Here is a 17369-nt window from a genome sequence, read left to right on the forward strand (position 1 = left end):
ACTTTGCCAAAGGTGGGGCAAGAGATGTTTCATAGGTTAGGTGGATGGGTGGTGGTTGGGTTTCTTGAGAGTGGGTCTTCAGGCTTCTGTACTTCCTCCCCGATGGTAGTAATGTGAAGAGAGCATGTCCTGGATGGTGAAGGTCCTTAATAATGGATGCTGCCTTCTTGAGGCACTGCCTTTTACAGATGTCCTCAATGGTGGGGAGGGTTGTGCCCATGATGGAGCTGGCTGAGTCTACAACCCTCTGCAGCCTCTTACGATCCTGTGCATTGGCGCCTCCATACCAGGTGGCGATGCAATCAGTCAGAATGTTCTCCACCATATATCTGTGGAAATTTGCAAGAGTCTTTGGTGACATTCCAAATCTCCTCAAGCTCCCAACGAAGTAGAGCCAGTGGTGTGCCTTCTTCATGATTGCATCAATGTGTTGGGCCCAGGACAGGTCCTTGGAGATACTGACACCCAGGAACTTGAAGCTGCTCACCCTTTCCACCGCTGACCCCTCAATGAGGACTGGTGTGTGTTCTCCTGACTTCATTTTGAGCTGTCTTGAGCTGAGAATTCAAACAAAGAGACTTGAGAATATCCTGGAATCACTTTTTTTTCACCTGATAAACTCTTGCCATGTCAGTACTCACAGTAGAGTGCCTATTTGGGGATTGTGGTATCAAGCCTGTGCCTTGTCCATTTCATTGTGTTAAATTAGGGCCTCAATGTTAGTTGTGTGTGTCTGGGAGAGGACACTGAGATTTGTTCACATCCTGCCAGTGCATTTAGAGGATTTAGTTGGCACACATATAGGCAGTTCTTTCAGCTAAACATTTAGAAGACCGAGCCACTGTATTTGGTCCTTGCCATAAGACAATGTACTCTTCCAATTGACTTGAACTTCATCCACATTCCTGGTCGCTGTCTCAGGCTGAATCAGACTCTTCACATGCAAACAATTGTATCTTAAACTTCTTATTCTCGAATCCCTCCTACCATAGAGACTGCCTTCATTCGCCCTGTGACTTTGCCACTGAAATTCTCATCAATGCCTTTGTCATTTCCCAGTTCAACTGTTGCACTACTCTCTTGGCTTGCCTCTTTTCCTGCACCCTCTGTAAACTTTAGTTAATTCAACACTCTGCTGCACTTACTTCATCCCTGCATTCAGGCCTCACTGACTTACAATAGCTCTCACCCCACTCTTCATAAAACATTCTCATGGTGTTTAAAACTTCTAATAGCCTCAGCCCTTATTGCATCTATGATCTCTTTCACATTACAATCCATCAAATAGCCTGATTCTTTGATTGTTCTCTTTTGCATAACTGTCTCCCCCACTTTTCCTCTGACTCCAATGCTCCCTTCTTCTCCCCTTGATCCTCTCCATTCCCTCACCCCATCATTCCCTTAAACTACCTTTCCTGCTGTTCCCATCTCTGTTCCTCTCCCACCGTCCCCCCTCCCCACCACCATCCCAATATTATCCTCAACCAACCGAACAAAATCAGATACTACGGCCATTAGCGACTTCTTATTTTTCAAAGTGATGACACTTCAGAATTCATCACTGGGCTGATGGTGCTTTGGAATGCATTGAGTTCTTGAAGGGTGCTACATAAATGTAAGTCCTTCCTTCTTTCCAAGCGTAATTTTGCTTGAGTAGAAGTGACAGAATTAGATGACATTAGAACATGCCAAAATTTTCTTGACTTTTTATGTTATCCTTGCTGTTTTAGTTTCAATGGTCATACAATAAGTAGACCTTAATGTGCTCTATAACCTTGAGTGGACCTTATTCTGCTTACTATCTAGTTAATTAATAATGTGTGCTGGCATTTTAACAAATAGCCTTAGTAAACTATCAAATACACTATAAATATTGCATCTGTGAAAGGTCTCAATACAGGAGATAGACCAAGTGAATTCTACTGAAACAAGATGCAGTTTCACTTACATATATCCTTGCACTAGTTATATATATTCATGATGGAAATGTACAGTTTTACAAATTGTGAACATATATTTTCCTACACTTCTTGGGTATTTAAGGATTAAAACTGTAACATGCTTCTAAACATGGGCTAGAATATGGACATTGTCTCTTCTGTCATGGCCTTTTTTAAGGTATTGTGGTTCAGACTGCAACAATTCAACAGCCTTTTGGCAGTAATACCTCAATAACTATAATTAAGAGGGTGTGCTCCTCTCTGTGATCTATTCCTTTTAAATCTGTAAGGTGTGGATCCTTCCCCTTACGGCTGTCAAGTACAGAAGTCTCTGGAGCAAGTCAAGTTCATCAACAGGCAATATACTTCCCTGGAATGAATATTCAGTGCTTTTGAATAAAAAAAATCTTTTTCACTGGCAAAGTCTATTGCTCTTGAGAAGGTGGTTATGAATTGCCTTCTTGAACTGCTGCAGTCCTTCTGGTGAATTTACTCCAACAGTACTGTTGAGTAAGAAGTTCCAAGATTTAAACCTGGTGTAGCGTTTAGCACGACGCTATTACAGCGCCAGTGACTGGGGTTCAATTCCACCACTGTCTGTAAGGAGTTTGTACGTTCTCCCCGTGTCTGTGTGGGTTTCCTCCGGGTGCTCCGGTTTCCTCCCACATTCCAAAGATGTATGGGTTAGGAAGCTGTGGGCATGCTATGTTGGCGCTGGAAGAGTGGCGACACTTGTGGGCTGCCCCCAGCACATTCTCAGTAACACAAAAAGAACGCATTTCACTGTGTGTTTTGATGTACATGTAACTAATAAATAAATATCTAATACCTAATATCTAGTGATGATGAATGACCAGCGATATATTTCCAAATCAGGATGGTGTACAACTTGGAGGGGAATCTGCTGGTGGTGTCATTCACATGTCTTTGCTGCTCTTGCCCTTGGTGGCAGAGGTTGTGGATTTGGGAGGTGTTGTCGGAGTAGCATATGTGAGAAACAACAGTGTACTTTGTAGATACTCTCTGCAACCACTGTACAATCAAGTGATATGATTTGTGCTGACTGGTGTCCAGACATTAGTTGCAATGCATTCATCTGAGCACATGGACAGTATTCCATCACACTCCTGACTTGTGCTTTGTAGATGGTGGTAACATTCGGGATGTCAGGAGATGAGTCAAGTGGCACACGATATCGAGCCTCTGATCTGCTCTTGTAGCCATAATATTTAGAAGGCTGGACCAGTTAAGTTTCTGGTCAATGGTCAATCCCAGGATGTTGGTCATAAGGAATTCATTGATGGTAATACTATGGAATCTCAAGGGTAAACTTAAACTCACTCTCTTGTTAGAGGTGGTCATTACCCAGTGGTGCAAATGTTACTTATCACTTATCAGCCCCTGTTTAAATGTTGCCTAGGTCATGCTGCATGTGGGCATGGATTGTCCCATTTGCTAAGAAGTTGAGAATGGAATTGAACATCATGCATTCAGCAGCAAACATCCCACTCTGAACTTTTGGTGGAAGGAAATTCATGAACGAAACAGGTGAAACCCTGCAGTGATGTCTAGGGGCTGGGATAATTGACTTCTAGCAACCACAGCCTACTTTTGTGCAAGGTTTGTCTCTAAACACTGGAGGGTTTCCTCTTGCTACCTATTGACTTCAGTTTTGCCAGGGCTCCTTAATGCCAGACTTGGTCAAAAGCTGCTCTGATATCAAGGGCAGTCACTCTCCACTATTACGGACTCAGTGAAAGTCCCTTTAAGGTAGAGAGTGTGTGTGTATGTGTGTGTGGGGCGTGCTTACGTCAATAGAAGATAAAGGACGTAATGACGTTGTTGAAGAAGTTAGAAGAAGAAGAAGGAGAGAGAGAGAGAGAGAGAAGGGAGAGAGACACCAGCCTGCTAGTTTTCTCTATCGATGGATGAGAAACAATAACTGTGTCTGCCACTGAAATCCATGTATGGAAGTTGGAAGTAATCCGGTGGAGTTCACTTTGTTGCTGACCTGTAGAAGGAAACAGGTATTTGTGTGTGTGGACGACCACGATTCGGATGCTTTTCGGGGTGAGGAAGTCACAACCGAGTAAACACTGAAGTGTCGCTGGGGTTCCATCGTGGAACATTTGGATTTCGTATTTACTCTCTCTATGTTTCTCTACGTCTACGTCTTATCTTCAGACAACGATGGTTGTTGAAGAAGCCCTTGCTCATGTTTCACCTTATGGCTTGCGGAACTGAACTTTAAGAACCATTCCGGAACTTGGAGTTTGGGACTTTGTCACACACACACGAAGAGTTTAGTTTTGGGGTTAACGTTCAAGGTTTAACATTTTTGAATTCTAACATACTAACATTTTTACTTTTATTTTACGTATTATCATAAGTAGTGATTAATAAAATAGTTTTTAACACTGAATCATGCTCAGTGTGTTTCTTTTGTTGCTGGTTCGTGACACCACCTCTAGAATTCAGCTCGTTGGTCCATGTTTGACTTAAGACTGTGATGAGATCTTGTACTGAGTGGTCCAGGCAAAACCTAATTGGACATTGATGATTAGGTTATTGGTGAGAAAGTATTGGTTTGCTATGCCCAAATTTGCTAAGTAGCGGGAAACAGCAGGAGTAAATGGTTGTTTTTCTGGATAGAAATGGGGTTCCCCAAAGGTCTCTACTTGGTACTCTGTATTTCTTACAATATAATTACTGATTGGGTCTGCAAGGCACAATCTACAAATCTGCTGAAGACACAAACTTGGAGGCATAGTTAACTGTAAGGAAAATAATAATGGACTTCAAGGAGATATAGAGAGACTAGTACAATGGGTGGATGAATAGCAGACAAAATTAATGCTGATAAATGTCATGTTGCATTTTGTTAAGAAGAATAAGAAGCGGTAATATAAAGTAAAGGGTATAGGAACACAGGGATCTGGGGAAATATGTCCACAGTTCATTGAAAGTTGAAGGCAGGTTGAGAAAGTGATTAAAATGCATATGAGATCCTGGACTTTATAGAGACATATACAAGAGCAAGGCTGTCATGATGACCTTTATATAACATTGATTCTAATACTTCAATATTTGGAGTATTGTGTGCACTTGGAATATTGTGTGCTGTTTGGATCACATCCACTATAGAAAGGATGTGATTGCGCTGGAGAGAGTGCAGAGCAGATTCACCAGGACATTGCCTGGGGTGGAAGGCTTTAGTTATGGAAAGACATTGGACAAGTTGGGCTTGTTTTCGCTGGAGCAAAGAAAGCTTAGGGGTGACCTAATAGAGGTATTAAAAAAAATTATGAGAGGCATAGACGGGGAAGGCAGTCAGAATCTTTTCCCCATGGTAGGGGTATTGAAAACAGAGGGCAGAGGTTAAAGGTGAGAGAAAAGCACTTTAAAGGGGATTTTTAACACAGCAAGTGGTTGATATCTGACATGTGATGCAAGAGGAGGCGATGGAATTAGATACATTCACTATGTTTAAGAGGCATTTAGACAGGTACTTGAATAGGCAAGGCATAGAAGAATACAGACCTAATGCAGGCAAGTAGGATTAGTGTAGATGGACAAAGCAGTCGGCATGGACGTGGTGGGCCAAAGGCCCCGTTTCTGTGCTGAAGGACTCTATGGCTCTACAATTTTATGATTTGGCTACTGCTGGAATATTGTGTCCAATCCCAAGCACCACACAATTTGGAAAGAATACAGAAAATAATGACCAGAATGATTCCAGAGATAAGGGGCTTTAGTTGTGTGGATAGATTGGAGAAGTGGGGTTGTTTTCCTTGGGACAGAGGAAGTTGTGCTGAGATTTGAAAGAGGCAAATGAAACCTTGATGAGTATAGATGGAGACCAGATTGAGAGCAACTATTCCCACTGGTGGTGAGGATAAGAACCAAGGAACTTAGAGTGAGGGTATTTGCAAAGGAACCAAAAGTCATGAGAGAATATTTTTAATACAACTGGTGGTTAGGTCTGGAATGCACCCACCAAGAATAATATAAGAGGCAGTTATAGCCTTCAACATGAAGCTGGATCAATATCTGACAGGACAGAGTTAAGCTTTCAGGTTAAATACCTTTTTGCTTTGCCCTGTTGAAGATATCATCTGCCTGAAATGTTAACTTGTTTCTTTTTCCAGAGATGCCACCTGAACTGCTGAGTATTTCAACCATCTTTTTTACTTTATTTCAGATTTCTGGTATCTAGAGTTTTCCAATATTTGCTGCTCCTCTACATTGAACACTAATTGAAGGAATAAACAGTCCACTGGAATGTTCTCTTCACTGGAAATCATACATTTGCAGTGGTCTTTATAGCAACTCCATGGGAATTAGGGGTCTGGTTAGCACAAGGTCAGACAGATAAACACTTGAATGACATATATGTCATCTTTTCTCAGAATACACAGACTTTGGGGATAGAAGGTGCCTAAAACAGCTAATTGTTCTCTCCTGAGATAAATAGTCCTGTGGGGAAAATAAAGTGGACATGGGCCCTGTTCACAAGATAATTAATCTCTGCCAAAATGCACACAAATGACAAATCTGTTAAACAATGATGGTTACCAGATGTTGAGGACAGATAATCTTGAGAAAATGGTTTATTATCAAGTATTATTTGACTAAATCAAAGAATTGTCTTGTTATAAGACTACTGGATACTGACTGGAAGCAAAGGTCTCCAAGGGACATGATGGTCATTCTGGGAAAATGATGTCAGAAGCAGTTAGTTGATCATGCACCTTCTTGCTTTCAGTTGGTTAACAGATGATAATTGAACTTATGTACGACGGTGGAATGTTGTACCTCATCGTCAATATGTATATAAAAATGCCATGACTTATACAATTGGACAGGATGTGTGAAGCATACCCATAAGTTGATTTGGACTCATTTCTTCCTGAAGAAGAGAGATTCGTGAATAAGTATACTTCTACTTGAACTGAGAACAGACTTGTGTGAGGGATTCTTTTGCTCCACATCAATTAGGTAAAGAGATACATGTTATTATTCCCTTTGCCTTTTCATATTTTAAATCAGAGGTATTTGCTCCATTCAGCTGTTTCATATTTGGGACATGTCCAAAATTAAAAACTCCAGCTGTCCATATGCCAAAAGTACTTTCATCCAATGAACTGTACAATGCACATGCTGATGTTAATCTTTATTTCAAAGAAATACTGCAAGAAAAGAAAATATGTATAATTGCCTCATCCTTAAGTTTTCTGTATGTATAGATGTGTATATATGTGCCAGTGCTTCTCAGAGTAATAATCTAGTGATGACTTCGGCTATACTAAAGACATTTTTTGCATTATCCAAGTCAAATAACATAAAAGTACTGAGAAACTGGCTTTAAATAAACTGAGCAAACAATGGACTATTTGTACTTATTGATCACTATTGTCACATGTTGATATTCACAGTGTTCAAAGTATTGTTTATAATCCCCTTCTCAAAACAGAAGCAAATACAAGAGCTATTCTCAGAAGTATATATAATCTAGTAAAAGGATTGAACTCTCAGGCAAATAATGCAGTTGTATGTTATGTAAGAGCAAAATACAGTTTACTAATGTTGTCTAAAGAATCAAGATTTAGCCATAAAGTAACACCAAGGCACTACAACACCAAAGCACTAAATACTATGGATAACGGAAATCTGAAATGCTGGAAATACTCAGCAGCAGAGGTAGCAACAATGAACAGAGAAACAAAGTAAAGTTTTCAGGATGATGACCTTTCATCAAAACTTTAACAAAAAAGAGATGTAACAGAATTTAGAGACACAAGAGGCTCCAGAGGCTGGAATCCAACAAACAGTTGAGCAGCATCAGGCAGAATTTAAGTTGGTTCAGAGGCAAGGGAATGGGAAAGTGGAATAAAGAACAAAAGAGGGAGTAACAGGGAGAAAGGAAGGAGGTATCAAAAGAGAAAAGAGAAGGTAGTGCAATGCAAGCCTGAGCGGTACAAGTAAAGCAACATGAGATGGATCTAGGAAAATTCAAATGACAGTAGCAGAATCATTACCAGCAGTTCTATGGACAAAGAAGGTAGGGCTAGTAATTGTTGAGATTATGTTGCAAGCAAAAGGCTCTAAAAAGTCTGGCTAAAGGATGATAAGCTGTTGATAATGCTTATTGCAGCAGAATAGCAGGCCAAGTGAGGGAGGACCAGAATTAAGATATTGAAGACATCACAGAAGCCAGTCTCCAACCAACTTGATTCACTCCATGTGATATCAGAAAGTGACTGAGAGCACTGAATACAGCAAACCCTCTGGGACTAGACAACATCCCAGCTGTAGTACTGAAGACTTGCAATCCAAAGCCACCTGCACCTCTAGAGAAGCTGTTCCAATGTGAATAGTTGTCTCGGTATATCCTATTCACAAAAAAGAACAATATGAATCCAATCTAACTAATTACTGCCCAATTAGCCTGCTCTCAGTCATTGGCAAAATGATGGCAGGTGCCAACGACAGTAATATCAAATGTGCTGACCCGCCAGTAATTTGCAAAGCTATCTGCAGACCTTATCCCAGTCATGGACCAGTAAACTGTATTTCAAAGGTGAGGTGCAATGGTCACCCTTAAGATCAAGGCAGCATTTGACTAATAGTGGCAACAAGGAGCCCTGGTAAAATGGAAATCAATGGACATCAAGGTAAAAACACTCCAGTGCTTGGAGTCATAGCTGACACAAAGGAAAACACTCTGACTGTTTGTGGTCAATCATCTCAGGCCAAGGACATTACTGCAGGAGTTCCTCAGGGTTGTGTCCTATGCCCAACCATGTACTTCATCAATGACTTTACCTCCATCATAAGGTCAGAAGTGGGGTTGTACGGCTATGGCTGCATCATGTTCAATTCCATTCTCAACTCTTTGTCCTACGAAACAACCAATGCCTGCTTGCAGCAAGACTTGGTGGAGCTGTGGATAGTGAAGAAGGTTGTCAAAGGATACAGCAGGATATAGATCAATTGCAGATATGGGCAGGAATGTTAATCCAGACAAGTGTGAGATGTTCCACTTTAGAAGGTCAAATGTACAGGGAAAATATACAGTAAATGGCAGGATTCTGAGAAGCATTGACGTATGGAGGGATCTTGGGGTCCAAGTCCATAGCTCCCTGGAAATGGTAAAACTAGTGAATAGGGTGGTAAAGAAGATATATGTCATGCTTGCCTTCATCCACTGGGGTATTGGGGATAAGAGTTAGGAAGTCATGTTGCAGCTGTATAAAACTTTGGTTATGCTTCACTTAGAGTAATATTGTGCAGTTCTGGTCACGCTATAACGGGAAGGATGTAGAGGCTTTAGATTGGGTGCAGAAGAGGTTCACCAGGATGCTGCCTGGATTAGAGAGTATTGGCTATAAGGAGAGGTTGGACAAATTTGGGTTGTTTACTCTCTGAGGGGAGACCTGATAGAAGTTCATAAAATTAGGAGAGGCAGAGGTAGGATAGATAGTCTTTTTCCCAGGATAGAAATGTCAAATACCAAAGGACGTACCTTTAAGGTGAGAGGGGGAAAGTTTAAAGGAGATGTGCGGGATAAACTTTTACACAGAGAGCAGTAGGTGCCTGGAATATGCTGCCAAGGGTGCTAGTGGAAGGAGACATTATTGTGGCATTTAAGAGGTATTTAGACAGGCACATAAACATGAATGGAATGAAGGGATGCGTATACTGTGCAGGCAGATAAGTTTAGTTTAATTTGGTATCATGGTCAGCTCAGACATCGTAGGCCAAAGGACATGTTCCTGTTCTGTGTTTTATGTTAACATTCAGACATGGGCAGATAAATAGCAGCTAACATTCATGTCACAAAAGTGGAAGGCAATGACCATCTTTAATGAGGGAGTCTAAAAAGATACCCTTGAAATTCAATAATATTACCAAGGCCAAGACCCCACCATCAATATTCTCTGGACCAATAACATAAATATTGTGTCTACAAGTGCAAGTCAGTAGCTAGGAATCCTGTGGTATGTGACTCATCTTCTGACACTCCAAAACCTTTCCATCATCTGTAAAATATAACTCAGGAATATGATAGAATACTTTTCATTTGCCTGGATGAATACAACTCCAATAACCTCAAGAAGCTAGAAACCATTCAGGATGAAGCAACCCACTTGACTGGCACTTTGGTGAACACCCTAAACATTCATTTCCTCTACTACTGGTGCACAGTGAGTGCAGAGTGTACCATCTGTAAAATTCTAGGCTACTATTACAATGCCTCACAAATCTACGACTTCTACCATCAAGAAGGACAAGGATAATTGGTGGATGGGAAGACCACTGTTCACAGGTTCCCATCTAGGTTGCATACCATTCTGACTTGGAAATGTATTGCTGTACCTTCATCATCACTGGGTCTAAATCCTGGAACTCTCTCCTTAACAGAAATATGGGAGGATCTTAACCAGAAAAACTGCAGCTGTTCAAGAAAGTGGCTCACCATCATTTGCCAGCAACACCCAGATCCTGAAAAATGAATAAACAAAAAAAAATCCAATGGAGTCTTCACAGCAGGTATAGTCTTAATAATGTCAGCTCAATACAATTTGGTATGATTGCAGCAAGACAGACTAAAATCAATCATGGCAGATTTGCAAATTTGGAGGCAATCGGAAGGGAAAAGTCAAAAGAGAAGACTTTGTGACTTCAAAAAGGCCATTGTCTAAGGGATTCAGAATTAAGTCAGGATACCAGACACACAAGAAAGCAAAGGCACAAAGTCTTAGGAAACAAACGAAGTGCAAAGTTTTGCAACTGAGTTCATGATATTGAGTACTGTTGTTGGTAAGGATTGTTTGTGTCTGTGTTAATTTTGATGTGAACTATTTGGTGTTTAAGAATATGCAATACAATGTACTCACAATCGTATGGAAACTTATGTTGAAGCAACAATTGCAGACAAGGATGAGAGGTCAGATGGTGAGACCAGATGTGTGTGAAGCCTTTCTGAGCAGAGTTGGATTGGAATACTATGCTTCCCTCTACTGGTGATAATTCAATACAATGACTTGCAATACATTTCAGATAAACTTTCTATGAAAAGGCAACAAATATTCAAAGTCACAAACAAATTGATGAAAACTTTGTGGAACCATGAAAAAAAACTGTATCAATTGTAGAAGCACAGTCTTCAGAGATATTAAGTACAACTTGCAGTAAAGTGTTTTGTCGATGAGGATACTTAAGAGATCGAGAAAATGTATAACTGGTTATATTTAGAACCATATATATACACATGCATATATACATATATATATATATATATATATATATACACATGCATATATACATATATATATATATATACACACACACATATACCTGTAAATAATTAGTATTTGGATCCCATTAGATCTATGCCAACTTGCAGGGGAGCAATCCCATTAGCACCATTTGCTCTCTCCTTATGTTCCTGCAGCCCTGCGACTTATTCTCTCTCACGCATGCCTATTAACTTTCCTTTGACTCTTTTTGCCATTAAACTACACTGAGGATAATATACAGTAACTGACTAACTTAGCATGTTGTATGTAAATAGTTAACTGGTTGTATAATTTTATGTATATCAACTATGTAGAGAAAATATATATTTAACAACTGCTTGTAAAATGTGGTATGAGTCAGAAAGCAATACAGCATGGAAATAGGCCTTTTGGCCCAACTCGTCCATGCCAACCAAGATGCCCATTCAAGCTAGTCCCTTTTGACCATGTTTGGCCCATATCCCTCTAAACCTTTCCTATCCACATAACTGTCCAAATGTCTTTTAAATATTCTTATTATACCTGCCTCAGCCACTTCCTCTGGCAGCTCATTCCATATACACACCACCCTCTGTGTGAAGAAATTGCCTCTCAGGTCCCTTTTAAATCTTTCGTCTCTCACCTTAAACCTAAGAATACCGTGTGCATTCACCTTATCTATGCCCCTCATGATTTTATATAGAGGTCACCCCTCAGTCTCCTACTTTTGATTTTTGATTTGTTATTGGATCAAGCTATGCTGTGAGCTGCATTCATCAAAGTGTGTTCCATAAATATATCTACCTGTGTTATTTGTGTTAGCAAGCAGTAACACTAAGACCCTACAGACACAACATTTTATTTTCCACAATATGCAAACTTTTAAAGAACAAAGTTCACATATATGTGACATTCTTATTTATCTTGCTTCAGTTTAACTGTCATCAACATTGGTGATGTCCTGCTTTGGTGGAATATTACTTCAGTCAGTATTACTTTCTATAACAACTATCACTAGCCTTCCTTGCTTTTGGAAAGAAGAAAGAAAGTCTTAAAACAAGGTACATAAATATCATAATTGAAATTTTGTGATTTTTCAATTAATGTGTTTTAGTGTGTTTTAGTAATGTCAGAACATTCTCTCTTTGTATGTTTATAATTTCCTCTTTTATAAATATTTGACTTGAATCTTTAAATAATGTGTCTTATTCATGACTGTAAAATGCTTCTTCACTGCTAAATAATATTATCCTTTTTATTTTTAATGCAAAAGTATGCAACATTTCTGCAGTTGAAGACTTTCAATTTTTAGATATTTCCAAAGCTTTTACTGAATTGATTACAACTTTGTATGCTCTTTCCTCTTTATAGAAAGTTGTAGTATGTTCTAAAGTGACGACATAGCATTGAATTCTCTCCAGTAGAGGGAAACATAATATTTGCTATCAATTCAAACACTTGTTTCCTTTTTGTTTCAGATTTATTATCACTGTATTATGATGTGAAATTTGTTGTTTTGCAGCAGCAGTACAATGCAAGACATAAAATTACTATAAATTACAAAATAAATAAATAGTGCAATAAAAAAGAATAATGAGGTAGTGTTTACGAGTTCACAGACCATTCAGAAATCTGATGACGGAGGGGAAGAAGCTGTTTCTGAGTCGCTGAGTGTGGGTCTTCAGGCTCCTGTACCTCCTCCCTGATGGTAGTAACATGAAGGGGGCATGTCCTGGATGGTGAGGGTCCTTAGTGATGGATGCCACCTTCTTGAGGCACTGTCTCTTGAAGATGTCCTCAGTGGTGGGGAGGGTTGTGCCCGTGATGCAGCTGGCTTAGTCTACAACCCTCTGCAGCCTCTTATGATCCTGTGCATTGGAGCCTCCATACCAGGCTGTGATGCAACCAGTCAGAATGCTCTCCACCATACATCTACAGTAATGTGCAAGAGTCTTTGATAAGATACCAAATCTCCTCAAACTCCTAATGAAGTAGAGCCGCTGGCAGGCCTTCTTCGTGATTGCATCCATGTGTTGGGCCCAGGACAGATCCTCCGAGATGTTGACACCCAGGAACTTAAAGCTGCTCACCCTTTCCACTGCTGACACTTCAAAGAGGACTGGTGCGTGTTCTCCCAACTTCTCTCAGATGAATTGTCTTTCCCCATTTTCATCCATGTAGATGGATTGTAAAGAGATTTTAAACATTTCAGGGCAGGTGCTAATGTGAGAGGATCGGTTCTATTTGTTCAATTGTTGCAGTAGCCTATAAACTTTTTTTTGTAAAACAACTATTGGTTCATACCAAGGAAATAAATTCTCAACTCTTTTACAAAAAATAAAGTCCTTAACACTGATACACACGGGTAAAAGTTATTCATACTAAACAGCTGTTGAAGGAAGGAGAGGGACAGAAACAAGAGGCCATAGGGCAATTAATAACAGCTGTGGCAGAGAAATGCTATAATCTATTATTAGAAATGTGGTAGCGGAAAAGTTAGAACGGTTCACCGGACTAATTTCTGAGATAAAGCAAGTTTTTACTAAAAATTGATTGAATAGAATAATATGAGTAGACAGTCAACGTGGAATTCTGAAAGAGAGATTGTGCGTTGACATTTCTGAAAGACTACTTTTGAGGTTGTTACCAGCAAGGCACTTAAGGAGAACCAGTGATTACAGTGTATCTGGATTATCAAAAAGCATACTCCACAAGATGCCACACAAGATGATATTTTTCAAAATTAGGGGTCATGATTTAATATACTAGTATAGATTGAGAATTCATTCTGGACAGAAATGGGTCATTTTCAAGTTGCTGCCTGTAATTAGTAGGGTCCCATGAGAAGCAGTGCTGGCACCTCAGATACTTGGGTGGCAGTCTGGCGTAGCTAGTAGAGCTGCTGCTTCACAGCGCCAGAGACTTGGGTTCAATCCTGACCTCAGGTGCTGTCTGTGTTGAGTTTCCATGTTCTCCCTGTGTCCACGTGGGTTTCTTCCGGATGCTCCAGTTTCATCCCACGTCCCAAAGACATGTGAGTTGGCAGGTTACTTGTCTACTGTAAGTTGCCCCTGGTGTGGTATTAGTATTGGTTTATTATTGTCACTTGTACCGAGGTACAGTGAAAAACTTGTCTTGCATACCGATCGTACAGGTCAATTCATTACACAGTGCAGTTACATTGAATTAGTACAGAGTGCATTGAGGTAGTACAGGTAAAAACAATAACAGTACAGAGTAAAGTGTCACAGCTACAGAGAAAGTGCAGTGTAATAAGGTGCAAGGTCACAACAAGGTAGATCGTGAGGTCAGAGTCCACCTCATCGTCTAAGGGAATCGTTCAAAAGTCTTAGTGGGATAGAAGCTGTCCTTGAGCCTGGTGCTATGTGCCCTCGGGCTCCTGTATCTTCTACCCGATGGAAGAGGAGAGAAGAGAGAATGACCTGGGTGGGTGGGGTCTTTGATTATGCTGGCTGCTTCGCCAAGGCAGTGAGAGGTAAAGACAAAGTCCAAGGAGGAGAGGCTGGTTTCCATGATGTGCTGGGCTGTGTCCACAACTCTCTGCAGTTTCTTGCAGTCCTGGGTAGAGAAGTTGCCATACCAAGCCGTGATGCATCCAGATAGGATGCTCTCTATGGTGCATCGATAAAAGTATGGTGTAAGGTGTGTGGTAGAATCTGGGGGGAAGTTGATGAGTATGTGGGGAGATGTGATCATTCAGCACACCAGTAGACCATACACTAACACAGTCCAATTCCTCTTGCTGGCTAAAATATCTCAATGCTGGGGGAAGCTCCTTCACAGGAGAAATGACACCTTATTTGAGAAACCTCTGCTTGCAAGCTCTTTTCTCCTTTCCTTGTTTCCAATCCTACTGAAGTCCTGGCGCCTTTTGGGAGTTGATTAAAAAAAAGAGACACTGAGACTGAAGATGCATTGTCACATATCTTTGCGTTCAGCATTGTCAATGCTGCCCAGCACCAAGCATGTGTGTTTCAGAACACACCTTACTGGAAGATAAGCTCAGATGCTAGTGCTGCTACAATGACAGAGATGATCGATCCCAGGGATCAGCTTCATATCAAACGTACTCATCAAGAATTGACGAATACATTGGACTCTTCTCAGGGAGGATGCCATGCAACATAGATATCTATTAATGTGAGATTCATAAATGGTATGTAGTTATTGCAGTTTTCCATGGGCACATGGTGACCTCAAAGCGCAGTTCTTCCAGTCTTGTCTTCCAGTAAGCTGTGTTCTGAAACACACAAGCTTGGTGCTGGGTGGCATTTACTATGCTGAACACAAGAATATGTGACAATGCATCTTCAGTCTCTGTTTTTTAATCAACTCCCAAAAGGCCTGTTATCCAGTAATCTTTGGTGACAATGGTGAGTTTCACATACTGAACCTTTACAGGCTTTGGTTTTTTCAACAATCACCTTAAATCTATGTGGCCTGGTTATTGACCTTCCGCCACTTCTCCCTATTTACTCTTTCAAAACCATTCTTGATTTTGTCATTCTTGGTATATTAAATTTCTTTGTAAGATTCCCTGCACTAAAGTGAACAACCCCACTTGCTCTAAGAATCATTAGTCCTCACTTCCAGTATCATCCTTGTGGATCTTGTACATCCTTGTGGATGTTCTGTGCTTTAAGCCTTGTTATCCTACCTAAAGTATGGTGTCCAGAACAGCTGAGGCCACGCAATGTTCACCAACTTTCTACCTGTCATTTGATCACCCATTTTACTTGCCTGTCTGCGATGATCTTCATTTTCTTAAACTATATTTCCGAGTTTTGTGTCAAATGCATATTTTAATATTGTGCTCTGCATACCAGGTGATTGGCTTCTCTCAAAAGAATCATGGTTCTAAAATTGACTCTTTGTGGAGTCTAAGTATAACTTACTTCATTCTGAGAAACAATCATTCACACTAATAGCTAGTAACTGTCTTTTAACTTGTCTCCACTGTCTCTTTAATCCCCTTGTACAGAACTGTATCAAATGCCTTTTGAAAGTCCTTACACACATAAATTGCATTACCCTCATACGCCATTTGTTACTTGAAACAAGTCAAAAGTTGCTTTGATTTGAATACATCCATACTGATTTTCAATTATTGGTACATATATTTTCAAATGCCAATTAACTTTTAGCAGGATTAATTTTACTAAAAGAGCAACCATATTTTCTGAACCAAATCCAGGCACACACAAGGTGAGAGAAAAGCAAAGTGGCCAAGACAGAAAATGTAACAAAGTAAATTTTATTTTAGCACTCGGCACTTCAATAATCATAGAGGTATGCTACAAATGCCAAAACATAAGTGTCATTTGATTAGTGTAATTGCAATATGAAGGCTTGGATTCACAAACTTTGTAAGTATGTCGTGACACTGGTCATTCTTGCTAACATAATTGTCACAGAGTACAATGATGTTAGCAAGTATGACCAGTTCTCTATCACTAGGTTGCTTGGTTGAGGAGCCTGGGCAGATGTGTTGACTCCACATTCATCTGTCTTCTCTCGTTCCCTTCTGGCTGCCTGTTGTTGCCACAGCTCCTCCAATCTCATGACCTCATTTTCCATCCATCATTAGATTTCAGGAAAATAATACCTCATCCAGTGACTATCTTGGAAAACTAGGACTCATGGGCACTCTAACTCTACTCTATCAACATTAGACCAACAAGCATATAATATTGTAATCTAGTACAAGTACCAATCTCCTACCTTGGTTGTATTAGAAGATTGTGGTTGGAGCTACTACAATTTACATCTTTGATAGAATCACTCGAATAGTTAGAAAAACACAAGGCAGGCACCATGGGATTGCAACGAATGAACAACAAGCATAAAGGTCACTGAATTATATTATTTTTTAAAACATGTGCCGTGCTTGAAAGGTGTAAACCTCATACTTGTGTTAGAGTGAAAATGACCAGGATAGTCGCTAATGCCACATTAGGGTGCCATAGGTTTGATCTGATGTGAATGTGGTAAATTGCATTTCATTATTTTTAGATTTTTATTTTGTATGTGTAAAAGCAGTTATTTCAAAACTGGCTTATTCTTCAGAAGTTAGCAAAACAATTTCCTTTTTTTCCAATACCCCTTTGTGAACTGTAAATAGTTGCTT

This window comes from Pristis pectinata, chromosome 2 (genome assembly GCF_009764475.1).
Source record: "Pristis pectinata isolate sPriPec2 chromosome 2, sPriPec2.1.pri, whole genome shotgun sequence".
Taxonomy (NCBI): domain Eukaryota; kingdom Metazoa; phylum Chordata; class Chondrichthyes; order Rhinopristiformes; family Pristidae; genus Pristis; species Pristis pectinata.